We start from the raw sequence: 17,286 nt of genomic DNA, 5'->3' as shown, positions 1-17,286 counted from the left end.
CTGAATTCTGAATCTGAATTCTGAATCTGAATTCTGAATCTGAATTCTGAATCTGAATTCTGAATCTGAATTCTGAATCTGAATTCTGAATCTGAATTCTGAATCTGAATTCTGAATCTGAATTCTGAATCTGAATTCTGAATCTGAATTCTGAATCTGAATTCTGAATCTGAATTCTGAATCTAAATTCTGAATCTGAATTCTGAATCTGAATTCTGAATCTGAATTCTGAATCTAAATTCTGAATCTGAATTCTGAATCTGAATTCTGAATCTGAATTCTGAATCTGAATTCTGAATCTGAATTCTGAATCTGAATTCTGAATCTGAATTCTGAATCTGAATTCTGAATCTGAATTCTGAATCTGAATTCTGAATCTGAATTCTGAATCTGAATTCTGAATCTGAATTCTGAATCTGAATTCTGAATCTGAATTCTGAATCTGAATTCTGAATCTGAATTCTGAATCTGAATTCTGAATTCTGAATCTGAATTCTGAATCTGAATTCTGAATCTGAATTCTGAATCTGAATTCTGAATCTGAATTCTGTATCTGAATTCTGAATCTGAATTCTGAACCTGAATTCTGAATCTGAATTCTGAATCTGAATTCTGAATCTGAATTCTGAATCTGAATTCTGAATCTGAATTCTGAATCTGAATTCTTTAAGGTGATTTTTCGGCTTTCAGTCTATTCAAATAGCAAAAACGACTATTTATTTAACGTTCCAACGTTTCAATCCATATAGGATCGTCATCAGGGACTGTAATATTTATTGTGTGTTAACAAAATATCAAAAAATCTTCACGAAATTAACTGATTCTTACCTAAAATGTGTCGTATTTCTTGTCAGGTTTGATTCGGCTGATCGGGTAAAGCTGTCATTTGTGTCTGTTACAATATTTTGTGATTAATTTGTGATTCTAGTGTTTTGTAGTGCTGTCTGACTTACTGTGAAAAAATCCGTACTTCCTCCTTTTTTCTGTATTAAATTTCCGCAGCATCGATTTTCCACAGTCACTACTTTTCACTTTTTGTTTTGCTTTGATCTGTTATTACTAGTCCGTGCTATTGTTTTCTGAATGTTGTTGGATTTGTGTTTCTGTGTTGGTAGTTTTATGTTTTTGGTTTATTTTTCGTATGTGTTGGATGGTTTTAAAAATGTTTGCGTATGATGTATGTATGTTTTCGGTGTCTTTTTTTAGGTTTATTGCATGTTTTGTTGTTTTAATGTGGCAACTCTCCAGTATTAACAATTTGTTTTCGTTGTCACATCTGTCGATGATATCCGCTTTATCGATGTCGAACAGATGATCCATAGCTATTTCATGTTCCAGTAAGGCTGTTTGTTGGCGAAGTTGTTGAATTGCATAATCCTGTTTCGTGTATCCGATGTTCCATAATCGCTTGAGTTCATTTGTTTGGGTCCTGTGCTGTGAAATCCGTTGTTTTAGTTAACCATATTTTGTTAACACACAATAAATATTACAGTCCCTGATGACGATCCTATATGGATTGAAACGTTGGAACGTTAAATAAATAGTCGTTTTTGCTATTTGAATAGACTGAAAGCCGAAAAATCACCTTAAATTAAAGTAACAGTCGTCAAAAAACATCGTGAATCTGAATTCTGAATCTGAATTCTGAATCTGAATTCTGAATCTGAATTCTGAATCTGAATTCTGAATCTGAATTCTGAATCTGAATTCTGAATCTGAATTCTGAATCTGAATTCTGAATCTGAATTCTGAATCTGAATTCTGAATCTGAATTCTGAATCTGAATTCTGAATCTGAATTCTGAATCTGAATTCTGAATCTGAATTCTGAATCTGAATTCTGAATCTGAATTCTGAATCTGAATTCTGAATCTGAATTCTGAATTCTGAATCTGAATTCTGAATCTGAATTCTGAATCTGAATTCTGAATCTGAATTCTGAATCTGAATTCTGAATCTGAATTCTGAATCTGAATTCTGAATCTGAATTCTGTATCTGAATTCTGAATCTGAATTCTGAATCTGAATTCTGAATCTGAATTCTGAATCTGAATTCTGAATCTGAATTCTGAATCTGAATTCTGAATCTGAATTCTGAATCTGAATTCTGAATCTGAATTCTGAATCTGAATTCTGAATCTGAATTCTGAATCTGAATTCTGAATCTGAATTCTGAATCTGAATTCTGAATCTGAATTCTGAATCTGAATTCTGAATCTGAATTCTGAATCTGAATTCTGAATCTGAATTCTGAATCTGAATTCTGAATCTGAATTCTGAATCTGAATTCTTAATCTGAATTCTGAATATGAATTCTGAATCTAAATTCTGAATCTGAATATGAGTTCTGAATCTGAATTTTGAATTCTGAATCCTGAATTCTGATTCCTAAACCTGTATCCTGAATTTGAAAACTGAATCTGAATTCTGCATCTGAAATTGAATCTAAATTATGTATGAGTATGTAGAAATGAAAAAAAAAACATAAATTCATTCTTCAACGCGGGTAAAAAAAACGAGGGTCATAAGATCTTCATATAAATTCCCCCCCAACGCAGTTTTCTGTACGGCTCTGCATTTTTTTGACACCCGGCATGGCTATAGACACTATAATTTCATATATGAAATTATAGTGTCTAATAGGCATGGCGGACTCTGAAGGAAACGCCCATCCGCCATTTGCTGCATTGAAAAGCAAGAAGTGTAAGATATAAACACTGTTGCCGTATTTGCCCCAGCAGACTGAGAAACTGCCCAGACCACGGTGCGTCTTAGTAATGCCTTTTACCTATTTGAGTTTGAGCCGCTCTTTATCAAGCGTGCCGATGGTTTATTGGATAGCGCTTGCAACTTTGGATCTGAAGGGTTTCGGTTCAATTCTCGAGTCAGTGAATTTTAATTTTTTATTTTGATTATCTCTAATTTATAAATGATTGCTGGTGCTGCTGCTTCGAGGCGCCACTAGCAACTTTTTTTTATGCCATAATAAGTATGATATGTATTTCGTAAAGAAAACGGTTTCAACTATTTTGTTTTTTTTCCGTTTTTGAAAGGGTTGTGTAGGAAAAAAAATGCATTCTTTTGAGACTAAAATCATTTTAATTGCGCAGCCCAGTTTCGCAAAAACGTTCTTGACATTTTTAAAATGGCACATACAAATCCACGGACATCAACAGAACTCGTCGAGCTGAGTCGATAGGTACCTATAAAGGTATGCCTAAGACCCATAATTAATGATCTCCCCAATCGACCGATAACCAAACCTTTCTGTTAGAAAGGCAAAACGATAGTTAATCGCTTTATTACAGGGGGCAAGTTTAACAATATTTTAATCATACTTCTGTTCTGTTCTAGGAATCGGAGAAAGTAAGGTAACACTAGAAAATTGGAGTAAAACGAAAAGTAAACCAGCTAAGGTGCCCCATTGTGAAAAATGTCTTGAACAGTTTCACTTGAAAACCATTCAAGAGGGGCTCCTGGGTGTATGAATTACAGAAATATTCCGCATTTATGTGGACTGAGCAAATTAGGATAAACTTTTTCGAGCAATTTTTACAATTTTAGATGCTTTAAAAAAACTTTACCCTATATGACAGATTCGCTCAATGATTTCACCGAAAAACTTAATGTTGCTTTAATTATTCTATAACAACACTGTTGGTTTAGAAATATTTTGCGGACAATCACCATTTTTTTAAATAAATATTTATAATTTCAGTAAGGTACTAGCCTGGGCTAAAATATAACAAAATGAAAGCACTGAGCAAATTACTGGTGGAACCAATAATTTTCCTGACAACACCACTTCAAACATTACATTTTCTTAGATTAGATGTGATAAATTAAAAAAAAATTGAATTAAAAATGGTTTTTGATAAAAAATTATGGTAAAAGTGTCAAATTTAGAAAATAGAATTTAGAATTGACCTAAAATATACTGGCAACACTGTAGCAAATTGATAAGGGCATATAAGGTGTATTACTTTCTTCACTTAACTCAAAAACATTCTGTATTTGATAGAAATGATCACTGTGAATACACCTTTACTACCGTGCTTTTGTTAATTTGCTACAATGTTGCCAGTTATTTTTACGACTAGTTCTTTATAATTGTTTATTGTTAATTTTCACATTTTCTTCGAAATGTATCCCTTTTTCATTTATTTTCTCTAGGTGTTCTCGTTGATATTATTTGGTAATGTTTATAACAATAGATTCGCTTTATTTTAAACATTTTCGTTACTTTTTACTTCATCCATATTCAAAAAAAAATCTTTTTTCCTTCTTCTAAAACATCGCCTTTAAAATTTCAGCGACGACCTTAGCAGGCGGGAAATTGTTTTCTTTTTCTTAATATGGTTGAAATCAACAGTAAACCGAAATGTTAAAATAATGCGAATTTTTTCTTATAAACATCACCAGACAACATAAAAAAAACCCCAAAGATAATATTGGCGTAGATTTAAACGGTCGTGAATTTAACACTTTTGCCAAAAATTTTGATAAAAAAACATTTGAAATAAAATTTTTGAAGTTTTTATTTATTATTGTAAGAACTTTGACACATCGAAGCTCAACTTGAATATTCGCCAGTGTAATTTTTCGCAAATCTTTGAAAAAAATATTTAGGATATCCCGATAGATTTTTGTTTCCCAAATAGTACGTTGTATACATGAGATTCTTCTCTATAATGTGGTAATATTTCAAAAATGCCGTGAAAAATTTTAAATTTTTAAGCATATGCTCTTTTAACGTGGAAATTTTTTTGCCTCAAATAAATTATTTAAGCAGCTCGATGACGAAATGAAATTTTATTATTCAATCCAATACGGTCACGATCTTTATTCCAAACCATCATCTTTATTAACAACTTTTCGCCCAGAGCTGCGTTTGAACGGCAAAAAATTTAGAAACGATTTCTTTTAATACCTTAAATTTTGTGCCCTTCATTGAGTATTTGGAGAACAATTTTATATCCTCAAAGTTTAAAAAATCATCAGAGAGCTGAAATTTCTGGTCCAACTACTCAAATGCAAAGAGGATATCTGCTGCTCGGCTGTTTTCTTAGACAATCGGTTCCATTTCACGCTCAATTGAAGAAGACGACGGCCTCCCCCATCTGAGGAAAATCTGAGACTTTGTGCTTAGCCACAAAATGAGAACATAGGTGCCTACAACCGTACATATGTACATATTGAAGAGCAAGGGAAAACAAGAATTAATCTCATCATGTCATTTGCCGTTCCGATAATCTTGGGGAAAAAGTCTTAATTGTCTGCTAAATTGATGGATGAACGAACACATATTCTGCGCCCTGGATTCATGTTGCTGGATTATTGGATAAAGCCACATGTCTGGCTAATTGAAACAAATGTATGAAGATTGAACGCGAGAGAGCGAACCGACGTTGCGGTTCCAAATACAAACCCATCTAACGTTTTGTTTAATTTGCCAAATTAGGTTAGCTGGAGATTCATCTTAAAGATGCTGTTTCGGTGGATTTAGAAGAAGCATTTCATTGAAAGGAAAAAGCTAGTTTTTAAACTAGGAAAAGTTTTTAATCAAATTCAAATCAATCGGTGGAAAATCGCGGAGCGCTGTATCACAACTATCTGGAAAGCTAATTGACAACTCAAGTCGAGTGCTTTCGAGCAAAGTAAGTGGCTGTATTGATGTTTCTTGTATACAATATTTGCTAAGTTGGATGTAAGCTAGCTAGGCGGTGCATATTGTAACTGACTGACTGACATTGACTCACTTACATCCAGATCTCGGTTCATCGCTGATGATGGCAGTTCAACCCGTGTTCTCCATTCGTGTGCCCCGTTAGCAAATTCCTTCTAGGCAGCGATCCGAGTCCGGTGGGAGGCTCTCTAGGCTTCATTGATTGTGAGAAGACGTCTGAGCTGCTTCAGTCAAGGTAATTGAATTTATTATCCATAATGGCCCCTGGGTTCGAGGAGCTATATTAGCGTTCCAAGTGCATTTCAATTGGTTTAATCACGATTGTTGTCAATTGATGCGCGGGGATTCAATTGATTTAGTTAGATTTATAGTGTTTTGAAGAAATGGTATTTATAGTAATTCGTTATTGATTCAAGCGATGAAATTGGGTAAAGTTTAAAGTTTAAAAAAATTTGTCTAAAAAAGGATCTTTCGAAATATTAACCAGCGAAATATATATGTACGTCCTTTTTAACAAAACAAAATCAATTTTATTTAAATAAAATCGAATATTTATGAGAATGTCTGATTTTATTAAATTGTAACACTAATACCTGGTTTAGAAAAATGTTTATTTGAGATAGAGTAGAAGTTTTTAATAGTTCTCAAGTTTTTCACCGTATCCCTATGGCATTTTGCAGATTATTCTAAGAATAGCTTTAAACTCATCTATTGTTAAATTTTCTACTGAATTCAATAATTTCGACCAATCAATTAGTATCCATAACATCTCTAATGAAACAGAACGGAAGACATTTGCGTTGATGAAGATTTTCTTGAGAACATCGGCATAACATCCAGGCTCTCACTAATATGCATGAAAATTTCACATCCTCCACAAAACAGCAGGCCGGTCACATGGCACTCTTCGACTCGGTCAGTTTCCTGCATTTCCCAGGTGACAGTTCTCATGTGGGTGTCTATCTAGCTATCTACTAGAAAGAACGACTACTTGGATGATGCCGTATAACTTCCATCGTCTATCTTCGGATGTGGGTGGACACAGAGTAGAACGGCCATCTTGGATAAGAACCAATGATGTGGAAGGGCTATTGCTGGCTAGGTGAAGATGACTTTGACAGGATTTACGAAAGAAGATTGCTGTCGGATGTATGGTTTTCAATCCCGGCGGGAGTTATTAATAGCGTAATTATGCAGCATCCGTAATTATTCAGGAAGCATTGGGGATGTTTTAGAAAATATTGCTCTGTGACTTATTTTTATCTCCAAATTATGGAAAGCATTAAATAAAACTTCCAATAAAAACTTAAAAATCTAAAACAAAAGGCAAGTTTTGATTTTTTTTTTCAATACAGTTGAAGCACCAAATAATGTTTCCTTATTTATGAGATGGCCTTTTTTTCTTCTTTCTCTCCCAACGGCAGATGATTTTGAGCATCTCAGCCTCGAGGTCGGACAAAAATGGATGAGAAGAAGGAACGTTCCGTTGCCTCCAACCAAACTGTACGAGAAAGAAGCGGGAATTTGGTCTAGGCATTTATGTGCTAGATTTATGGAACAGAGTGATCGTACACATTTTCGACTTTTCCCCATGGAAATTGCCACGACTGCAGCCCAGTGGAGATAGGCAACAAAAAATTACGCAGCCCATTTTCCCCAGCCCACAATATCATCTTGAGCACCACCATCATCATCATCATCATTTCGGCCATCATCGTCGTATAGTCATGAAATCATCGTGGAACAAAGTTGACAGCATCAATAACAGTGTTACTGTTTTTTTTTTCGGCATCGCTACTGCTTCCTAGATGTTCGTTCCTCCGAAAGGATGCGTGAGTTTGTGGCCAGTGTTATGGTTGTGCGTATGTTGAAAGTTAAACCGGCACCTTTCCAGTGGTTTTAAAACTCCTATAGAAACCATGGTGGTCCAAGAACATAAATAAAAAAAATTTAACTTTTTTCCAATTAAGCGAGAAAAAAAATAAATAACGTGCAGTCTTTTGTTATTGTAATTGAAAACAAGGATATTAGGTATTGTATTTATAAATAAAAATAATTTAAATGGTAAACAAACGAATGGAAGGTGCTTAACCAACCGCGCGCAGTAAAAAATAAAGATATGATCTTTTACTTCAATTTTTTTTTTAAATTTATTCACCCATCAGCATAGTTTGTCCGGATGTTTAATATAAAATTTGGAAGCAGTCCGGCCAGGCCCAGTTGCCCAGATTTTACCAGGATTTATTAACTTTATTTAGCAAATCAAACAATTCTTTTTGTATTGTAAAAATGTCTTATTTATGCCTCCAAAGCGAAGTTTTTCGAACAAATTTTATAAAAATAATTTTGAAATGTTTTTTGGAAGCCAAATATACGATTTAAAATCTGTCAATGAGTTATGATGAAATAGAAATTTTTTTCCTGATTTTTGTTAAGTAATTTCTGGGCTTTGACCCAGAATTTGGTCGTCGATTTTGGAATCAAATGCTTGGATTTGGTCAAGTTTTCCATATGAAATTCTTCGGACTTGTCCAGCCAAGATGCGTGCTGAATAAATTCTGGTAACCTTAGTCCCTTAGTGTAACACAAGTTTCACAAAATCACATATATCGTAAATACGAACCAAAATATCTAATGAAGGCAACTGAAACTGCCGCATGTCCGATGGAGATCGCAGATATGGCTGTTTCACCCCGTATTACTCTACCCATTTTTTTTTTTCAAATGATCAACAATAAATACATTTTGATACAAGTCATGGCCGTAGGAACGGGGGGGGTTTTGGGGGTTAAACCCCCCCCATTAGGATCCAAAACAGCAAGCGAGATATTCTACTCTACACTTAATATTTTGAATTCAGAACCAAATTATGATAATGGAGTAAAGTTAATCAAGAGTAACAATCCAGACTCAAAACTAATGCCAAAACCTCAAAAACCCATCCCAAATCCAAAATTCTACTACAATTTTTCAAAATTTTCTCACTTCGTCATCAAAATTCAGTTCTGAATATTAAATTTCGAATCAAATTGAACTCATTTCCATAATTTCCATAACCAAAATTGTATTCCTATTTTCGTATTTCGGATTCTGTATTCTGTTCAGGATTCTTGATTTTCAGTTCAAATACTCATAAGGAATCAGAAAAGAAAAGCTGCTTTGAAATACTGGTTCAAATGTGGTTTTGCATTTCATATTAAATTTGAATCATGTTTTTCGAGATCAAATGTATTTTCAATATTTTGATAAAAGTTTTCTGAATATAAAAAAATATATTTTGTTTTATATTCAAATTCAAAGCGCTTGAACTTAATTCTTACAAAAAATTCAAAAAATTCAAAAAATTTAAGACTTCAAAATAGCAATCCTAAATTGAAAACTTGAACTAAAATTCAGATCTTTGTGAATTTATATTTTATTCTGATTCACAATACAGATAAAAATTAGTAAATTAAATAGTGAATTTAAATTAAACCTGAATTGTAGAATTTAAACAGAAGATTCGTGAATGAGGACTCTATAAAATGGTTCATAAAATTCTGATCTGGAATAAGATTCAAAATCGTATTTTTTTAACACTTCAGAAATCGTATGGAAATTCGAATACAAATTCAAAGCGCAATTTTTGAGTGTGCTACATACACTTCGAAATATAACTCGAATGGACTGAATTTAAGTGTTATACTTTATTTGACAAAATTGAGCACAACATTTTCTGTTATTTTAAAATGCTTAGTCCAGGGGTTTCTTAGATATAGAATGTCGAATTTCGGTGTTTCTCGTCATAGATTTTTGGCGGTTCTTAATGTGCTAAGATTGCTTGTCAATTCAATTTCCAGATTTCAATTTTTGAAACAAAATTAGTTTAAAAACACAATTTAGCTGAAAATCACAAATATAAGGTAGAATCTGAGATATTTTTTTTCTTTTATCCCCATAAAGACAAATTTTATTAAAAAAAAAATAATAACCACAGGATTTTCATTATGGAATTGATTTTCTTTAATAAATATTTACTGGTAAAGAAAAATATTCACTTAAAGATCCTGCAAAAATTTTTATATTTTCCCGTTGTTTTGTTTGACATTATTTACACATTAAAAGCACCAAAATCTAGCATTTTATGTTTCAGACAGAACCCAATAGATAAAATTCTACTAATTTATTATATATTTTTGAGTAACGGGAAGTGTTGTGTTCCATTTTGTAAAATGAGGTTTGATTATTAGATTTATCTCATTTGAATTATGCTTTTGAATAGACCATACTAGCGAAAACACAAGATATCTCGTATTTGGTTCGCAATGTGATATTATTGCAGTTTTTTTAAAGTCAAATTTTAAACTAAAACCATTACTTTGGTTCACGTTTGCATCAAGAAATTTTGATCCGAAAATCTGATGATTTTTATCTTTTACTATTTTCGAAAATATGATTTATTTTCATCAAAGGTTAAATTCTTTGAATTCGAAGATTAGTTTGAACTTGTTTGATTTGAGTATAGAATAAGTTTTTTTTTTAAAGAAATGGAAGACTTTCCTAAAAAAAAGCTTATTTTATGCTCAAATCAACTAAGTTTGATCTACCAGACTTTTCAACAAATTCACAGATTTTAACCATCGACAAAGCGAATTTAGCTCACCTCTTAGTATAAGGATCTGTTTTCTAAAGTTACGATTTAATACAAAAACTTTTAATGTCAAAGTACTTGAAAATGAATAATCATATAGTAACAAACAGACGCGAATGCCATAAGAATAGTAAAATGCCTTTTATAAAAATAACAATAATAATAAAATAGTAACAAACATAATTTGTTTTAATTTTTTCGTATTCGTGCATTGTTGAGCAAAAAATCATAGGTAAAAATCAGTCACCAAAACCCGCCCCCCCCCCCCCCCCCATGAGTCGGTTCTTCCTACGGCCCTGATACAAGTGTTGATTTTATTAATCTTTTCCTAAAATATGCTCTTGGCTCAATATCAACATCTGTAAATTTTCTTCTATTAAGCATCTGCTTTATTCGTCATTTAATTTCAATCTTTAATTCTTCTATCAAGAATTTTCGTCGTAACGTTCACCGCAATGCCACTAAACTAACATATAATAGTAAATCAACGGTGACTATTTGTTAACAAGAAGTAGGAAAAATAAGCGAAGAGATTCACATTTTCCTTACGAATCTAAAAAAAGCCTTTAGTGTCACTGCTTCGTGATTCAAACCTACAAAAGATGAGAGAGAGTAAATTTTTCAAGCCGTCGAAATTTCGTATTCTATTACTTCAGTTTCATTTTTAGGAAAGTTGAAATCCCTAAATTGATAATAACTAGTTTTTCATATGGATGTTCTCATTAAAATGCTTTGTAAAGTTTTGAAATAGCCTACAAATTTACAAAGATTTGTTTATTAGACTGAGCTGATTTGGGATAATTTTGGAAAAACCCTCAAACTCAAGCTATATTTTGATTCAAACCTCATCAATGATTTTTGCAGAATTTTCAAATAATGTTTAAATGATTAAATTTGAACTTTAAGGCTTTTATGGGTAAATTGAATATTTTGTAATGAAAAATCAACATCATTTTTTATTCTTCTGTGAAATTAAGCCTGCTAGTGAGATCTGTACAAATTTATGAATTTTCTAATTCAATTGACATCACTTCTTGGTGCCAAGCAAAGCATTGCAAAACTACTTTTCATGTAATACTTCGCGAGGCACTAGCAGATATGTCAATTGAATTTATTGTTTTTCAATGCCAAAAGACATACCCCTGTTAAACAGCTTATAGCTTTTTGGCCAAATAAGATACGAAGATACAGTCTTTGAGAAAGTTGTTCAGTGGAAAATTTCCTTTAAAAAATGCATAAGTCAACGCAAATATCGTTAGCAGGATCGGTTCCTAGAAAGAAACCAAAATGATGTGGATTCTTCAGATAAAAAATTATCAATATTCCTATACAAATAAAAAAAAATAAAATTTACTCATGTAATTGTTACTTGAAAATTTTGCCTGAAATCATGGATGAGTATTGAACCAAAATTAAGCAGGGTGTGAGATATTCAAAAATGACCCCAAATCGACTCAGTCTAATGCTTATTTTACATGAAAACTAATCAAGAGAGTCTATTAATATTGATGATGATCTATTTAAAAAAAAACAATAGAATTTAGTAAAAAAAAAATTCAACTCAAACTAGGTATGAAAAATAAAGTCTGTAATTTTTCTTTTTATTTTGGATTTATTTCAACATTTTCAACTAGAACGAATTTTGTATAAAAAAAAGCTTTTTACTGTTTTTGAAGAACGTGGAATTTGAAAAATATATTAGAATCGAGATTTCAAATGACTCCTACTGCAAAAACTTTCGTTGCTTCTTGAAGATCATGATTAAACGCGTTCGAAAATGTGTAATTTTTAAATTTAATGATCCATAAAATTTTGATTTAGTATCAAAAATGGTTGCGTTCCTGTAAAGCTGATCATTTTCGTTACATAAACTTCATACTCACTTCTAGGACGTATTTAAAATTCATCAAATTCTGTTTCTTAAAATACAGTTTAGACGTACTGGATAGAGTGTTCATTTCTCGGCCATTTTAGCGTCCCCGGGAATCGGTAAAATTTGACAATCCTTTATCCAGGAATCTTCGGGATTCGGGAAACAGTGAAAATGAAGATTTTGACACACTACTGTCTACGAAACCTCATCTATATAGTTTATTTTTATTTTGAGGTAGTAGTTTTCTTCAAACTTTCAAACTTTTTCAGTTCCTCAAAAATTCACTAAGCATTTAAAAAGACCAAAAACAAAGTACTTTAACTTGATGCAAAAGTTTGGATTGAAAAAGATTTTTCACTATCTGTAGAAGTTGGTTAGCAAGACTTCAGGTTATTTATAAATTATCTTGTAAATTTTCAAATAACTATCCTTTGGGTTCAAAATATGTCATTTCTTTGCCGATAATGTTGCTACTGTCAACAGTTTTCGAAACGGAAGTTTTATATGATGCAACATAGAACATTCAGATTCTCTTCGTAGCGTACCTCTATTGGAGTAGTTTGGTTTTATAAATTATGTTTTTCGTTTTTCAGTTTTACACTAAGTTGTCGAACGAAAACACATATTCCATCAAATTATATATTTAGAAAAAAAATTAAATCTAAGCCATACACCAAGATAGAACTATAATTTTCCATGCTCGATTTGATATATTTTTTCAATTGAGATCATGTAAAATTTCAATAATTTTGCAATTCCAAGGTGAAATCCAGGTATTTTAAGCGTTTCTCGGGATTTAGGAATTTCCGATGTATTTTAATTCCCGATCGGGAAATCCCGAGTAGGACAACCTAATAAGACCCTGGAAAGTTGCTAAAGGCGTGCTGGTGCACCTTTTTTGCGTCGTCACGTCACGATAAAGGTACGTTTGTCTAGTTTTCCCTTAACTTACAAATGAAAAAAAAACTGCCCAATTGTGTAACCATAAAAATCTTGGCAAGAGCTTTCCAAAAAGTATCGAGTAGATACTGCAGATTTCGACAAAAGCTAGTTTTTGACATTTTTTTTAATAAAAGGTTTATCCCTCTATTTGGTTGCTCAAGCTATATATGTTCATATTTTTCTATTTTTGCTTTCCCAGTTTAGTATATGATGAAAATACAAATTCCGCCCAATAAGTTATTTCGTAGTAGTAAATCATTTTTAAAATAACATTCTTAATCACCTGTTAAATTCAATGCTATCAACCAAATTAGGACGATTTCGAATCATAAAAAAACTAACCTTTTATTCAAATAAAAGCAACATAAAAGAAATCAATGGATGAATAAGGTTCTGAATTGAGTATTTTCGGTAATTTAGTTGATATTTTTGCTAGCACTTAATGGATTTTCAAATGTTTTTCAGCTGTCAAAAACTAGCGCTGAAAATCCACATAAGAACCTATTTTCGCCACCCTACTTCCTGTGTATGTTTATACTGTTTCCATGGTGTCGAAAACGCCGTAAAGTAGACAAGCAATTCCTCTAAGCAAATATTCATATTCTTTGCAAACAAAGGAGGTGAAACTGTTCTTGTCGAACACTTTTGGTGTCGAAAACTAAAATTTAATGTCGAAAACTAGACCATCGAGAGGTTGTGGTAGCGCCGTTGTGGTCTAATGGATAGGCTGGCGCAAGTCTGGTAACCCAGGCGTACTGGGTTCGATTCCCGGTATCGGCAAGAAAACTTTTGGGTTCGAATTCCTTAAGTTGCCGACAGGTTAGATGTGTTTCATTGTATAAATAATTATATACTTCAGAGGGAATGCATCTGGGGTTAGTCTGAAGAGACTATAGCAAACGAAGTGGATTGCCAACCATTGTAGGTCTCTGAAGGTTGGATGCCTTCCCTCGACGAACCATCGGCCGTGGAAGCCCTAGAAGCAATTCGAAGGCCAAGCCACACAGACATAGGCTGGACCTTGCTACCTATGGAGGACCCATACATACATACATACATACATACAAAACTAGACCACCGACGAAACTAGACCGACCGACCGCTTTGCGACGTAGTTCCACCTCCCCGTGGTGCAGAGTGGAAACGTGTCTGCTTTATGCAGATGTACGGCCGAGAGAACTACACCCCCCTCCCCCCCCCCCCCCCTTATGAAGACCCTCGCTAACGAATTTGGATTACGACAATGGAATTTCTATCGGAAACCGACTCCATTGGTGAAGGTGTGAAGCTAACCGTGCCGATGTACCTGGAAGGCTGGCGGGTCGTTAAGTCACGCCAGTCTCTAACGGTTGCCTGTGGGGCACCGGGACACACCCCACAGTATCCCAGTCCTTGCTGCGCTAAGCAGGTCACTGGCGCAGTGGACCGTTTGTTACCTGATTACTCGTGGGATCAAATATGCCAAAAAATCTAAAAGAAATGAAAAAGGACGGAACGGATAAGGGCGAGAGCTCGAATCCGTTCGGCGGGAGTGGCCTTAGGCGTTCGCCGGTTAGGCAATCTGCCAACCCGGTGGACCCGACGGCAACGTCGGTGGAAACACCGAGCGATGTGCGAGCGGACCCGTACGATCAAGTACAGGAAGCGCTGGAAGACCTACTGAGCTCCCCGGAACTCCAAGATCCGGGAGCTCCAGTAGAGTTGGTCACGGCCATGGCTGGCATCGCTGACCTTGTGGAATGTGTGAAGGGGAAGTCCAACATCCACAAGGAAATACGCGAGAAGCTAGCCAGGGTGATGCAGCTCTTCATCGCAGCCAACAAAGCTGTGGTGGAACGGCTTGCGGAGCCCGAGGCCGCCAGACCAAAAGAGCGAGGGCCGGCAGAGACCCCTCTGAGGGCGGACACCATCCGCCCAAAGAAGGTCAATGCCTTTGCCCAAACAGAGGGCAGCCTTGCGTTTGCTGGCAACAGCAAGCGTAAGAGAGGGTCTCCCGGGGAACTCAGACCCGGGGACCCTAAGAAAAGAGCGGAGGATCCGTCTGTCCGGCAGGATCCTGCGGCCAGCGCTTCCAAGCGGGCGGAAGGCCCTGCCGAAAAGGCAGATGAGCCGACGAGCGCAAATACCAGATGGCGGACGGTATCGCGCAAAAGGGGAAGGCCCAAAGGTACGGAGACGGGAAAAGCCAAACCCCAACCCCAACGACGCAAACGTCGCGTCAGGGAGAGGGGCGAGGCGATTGTCGTCAAAGCACCTGAGGGCACGTACGCAGATGTCTTTGGACAGATGCGTACGAACGAAGATCTCGCCGATTTAGGCGAGAAAGTTCGGAGGATCCGTCGGACACGCACCGGCGAGATGATCCTCGAACTGAAGCGTGGTGCTGGAAACTCCAGCGGGACCCTTACGGTTAAGGCAGCCGAAGCTCTTGGCGACAAGGCTGAGGTGCGTGCCCTCTGTAAGGAGGTGACCATCCGGGTTAAAAACCTGGATGAAGTCACAACGGAAGACGAACTGCGGGTGGCACTGGTCGAGCAGTGCAAAATCTGCTCTGACCAGATGACGGTTCGTCTGCGGAATGGCCCTCCCAAATCTGGTATGCAGATTGGGCTGGTCAAACTTCCGGTTGCAGCAGCAAACGCCGCACTTAGGTGTGGGCGGCTAAAGGTGGGATGGTCTATCTGTCAGATATCCATCCCCCAGCAACCGGACCGGTGCTTCAAGTGCCTGTTGAACGGTCACAAGTCGTTCGACTGCACTGGGCCAGACAGAAGTGGCATATGCTGGCGCTGCAGCGAAACCGGCCACAAGTCGGCTAACTGCAAAAAGCCTGCTAAATGCCCTGTCTGCGCTGGAGACCACGCTGTTGGCAACCCTAGGTGCCCCGCCTACACAAAGGCGCAGGCGGTACCACCCCGGGCGCCAAGAGCATAGAGGTCGTCCAACTTAACCTCAACCACTGCTACACAGCACACCAGCTGTTGCGGCAGATGACAGTTGAGGAAAAGTTGGACATCGCGCTAGTGGCAGACCCATATCGCAGAGCTGCGAATGGCATTAATTGGGCGACTGATGATGCCAAACTGGCCGCGATATGGGTTACAGGTAGTTTCCCCATACAAGAAGTTGTGGCGACGGAAAACGAAGGCATGGTGGTGGCCAAAGTTAACGGGATCTACTTCTGTAGCTGCTATGCTCCCCCAAGATGGTCCTTGGAGAGGTTTGGCACTATGGTTGACAAGATGGTGGATGTGCTAATGGGGAAAAACCCCATCGTTATTGCTGGCGACTTTAACGCGTGGGCCGTTGAATGGGGTAGCCGCCTCACAAACCCCAGAGGTCAAACTCTTTTAGAAGCCCTGGCGAGGCTTAATGTGGATCTGGCCAACGTAGGGAATACCAGTACCTACCAAAGTTGGAGCGGGAGCGAGTCAACCATAGATGTCACCTTCGGTAGCCCGGGGTTGGTAAGCGATTGGATGGTGAGCGGGGTCTACACGAATAGCGATCACTTCGCAATTCGCTATCGGCTAGGCTCAAGTACGCGGACAGGTAGACGCGAGTCTCGTACAGGAGAACGCCTCTGGAAGACAACGCAGTTCGACCAGAACGTCTTTGTCGAAGCGTTGCACTGGGAGAGGAACCTGGACAACCTGTCCGCGGAAGAACTGACGAGGGTTCTAGCTCGCGCTTGCGATGCTGCGATGCCGAGAAGGGCCAAGCATAAAAGCACTAGGCCACCCGTCTATTGGTGGACGGAGGAAATTGCGGGTCTGCGTGCCGACTGCCATAGGGCAAGGCGCAGGATGCAGAACGCAAGGACCCAAGAAGAGCGAACGGAGCGTAGGCCACTCTTCACAAGCGCGAGATCGGCCCTCCGCAGGGCCATCAACGCAAGCAAGAGGGCACGTTTCAAACAGTTATGCCGTGACGCCAACGACTGTCCATGGGGTGATGCCTATCGGATAGTCATGGGCAGAACTAAAAGTGGGGGTGCACCACCTGAAACGTGCCCCGATAAACTGAGAGTCATCATCAATGAGCTGTTCCCACAGCACGATGTTACCCGCTGGCCAACAGTCCCGTATGACTGGGACACCAGCGCCGAAGAGAGGATAACGGTGGAAGAACTTCGCGAGATCGCCAAGTCTCTCCA

The sequence above is a fragment of the Uranotaenia lowii genome, chromosome 2 (genome assembly GCF_029784155.1).
Source record: "Uranotaenia lowii strain MFRU-FL chromosome 2, ASM2978415v1, whole genome shotgun sequence".
Lineage (NCBI taxonomy): Eukaryota > Metazoa > Arthropoda > Insecta > Diptera > Culicidae > Uranotaenia > Uranotaenia lowii.
This window is presented reverse-complemented; position numbering follows the sequence as displayed.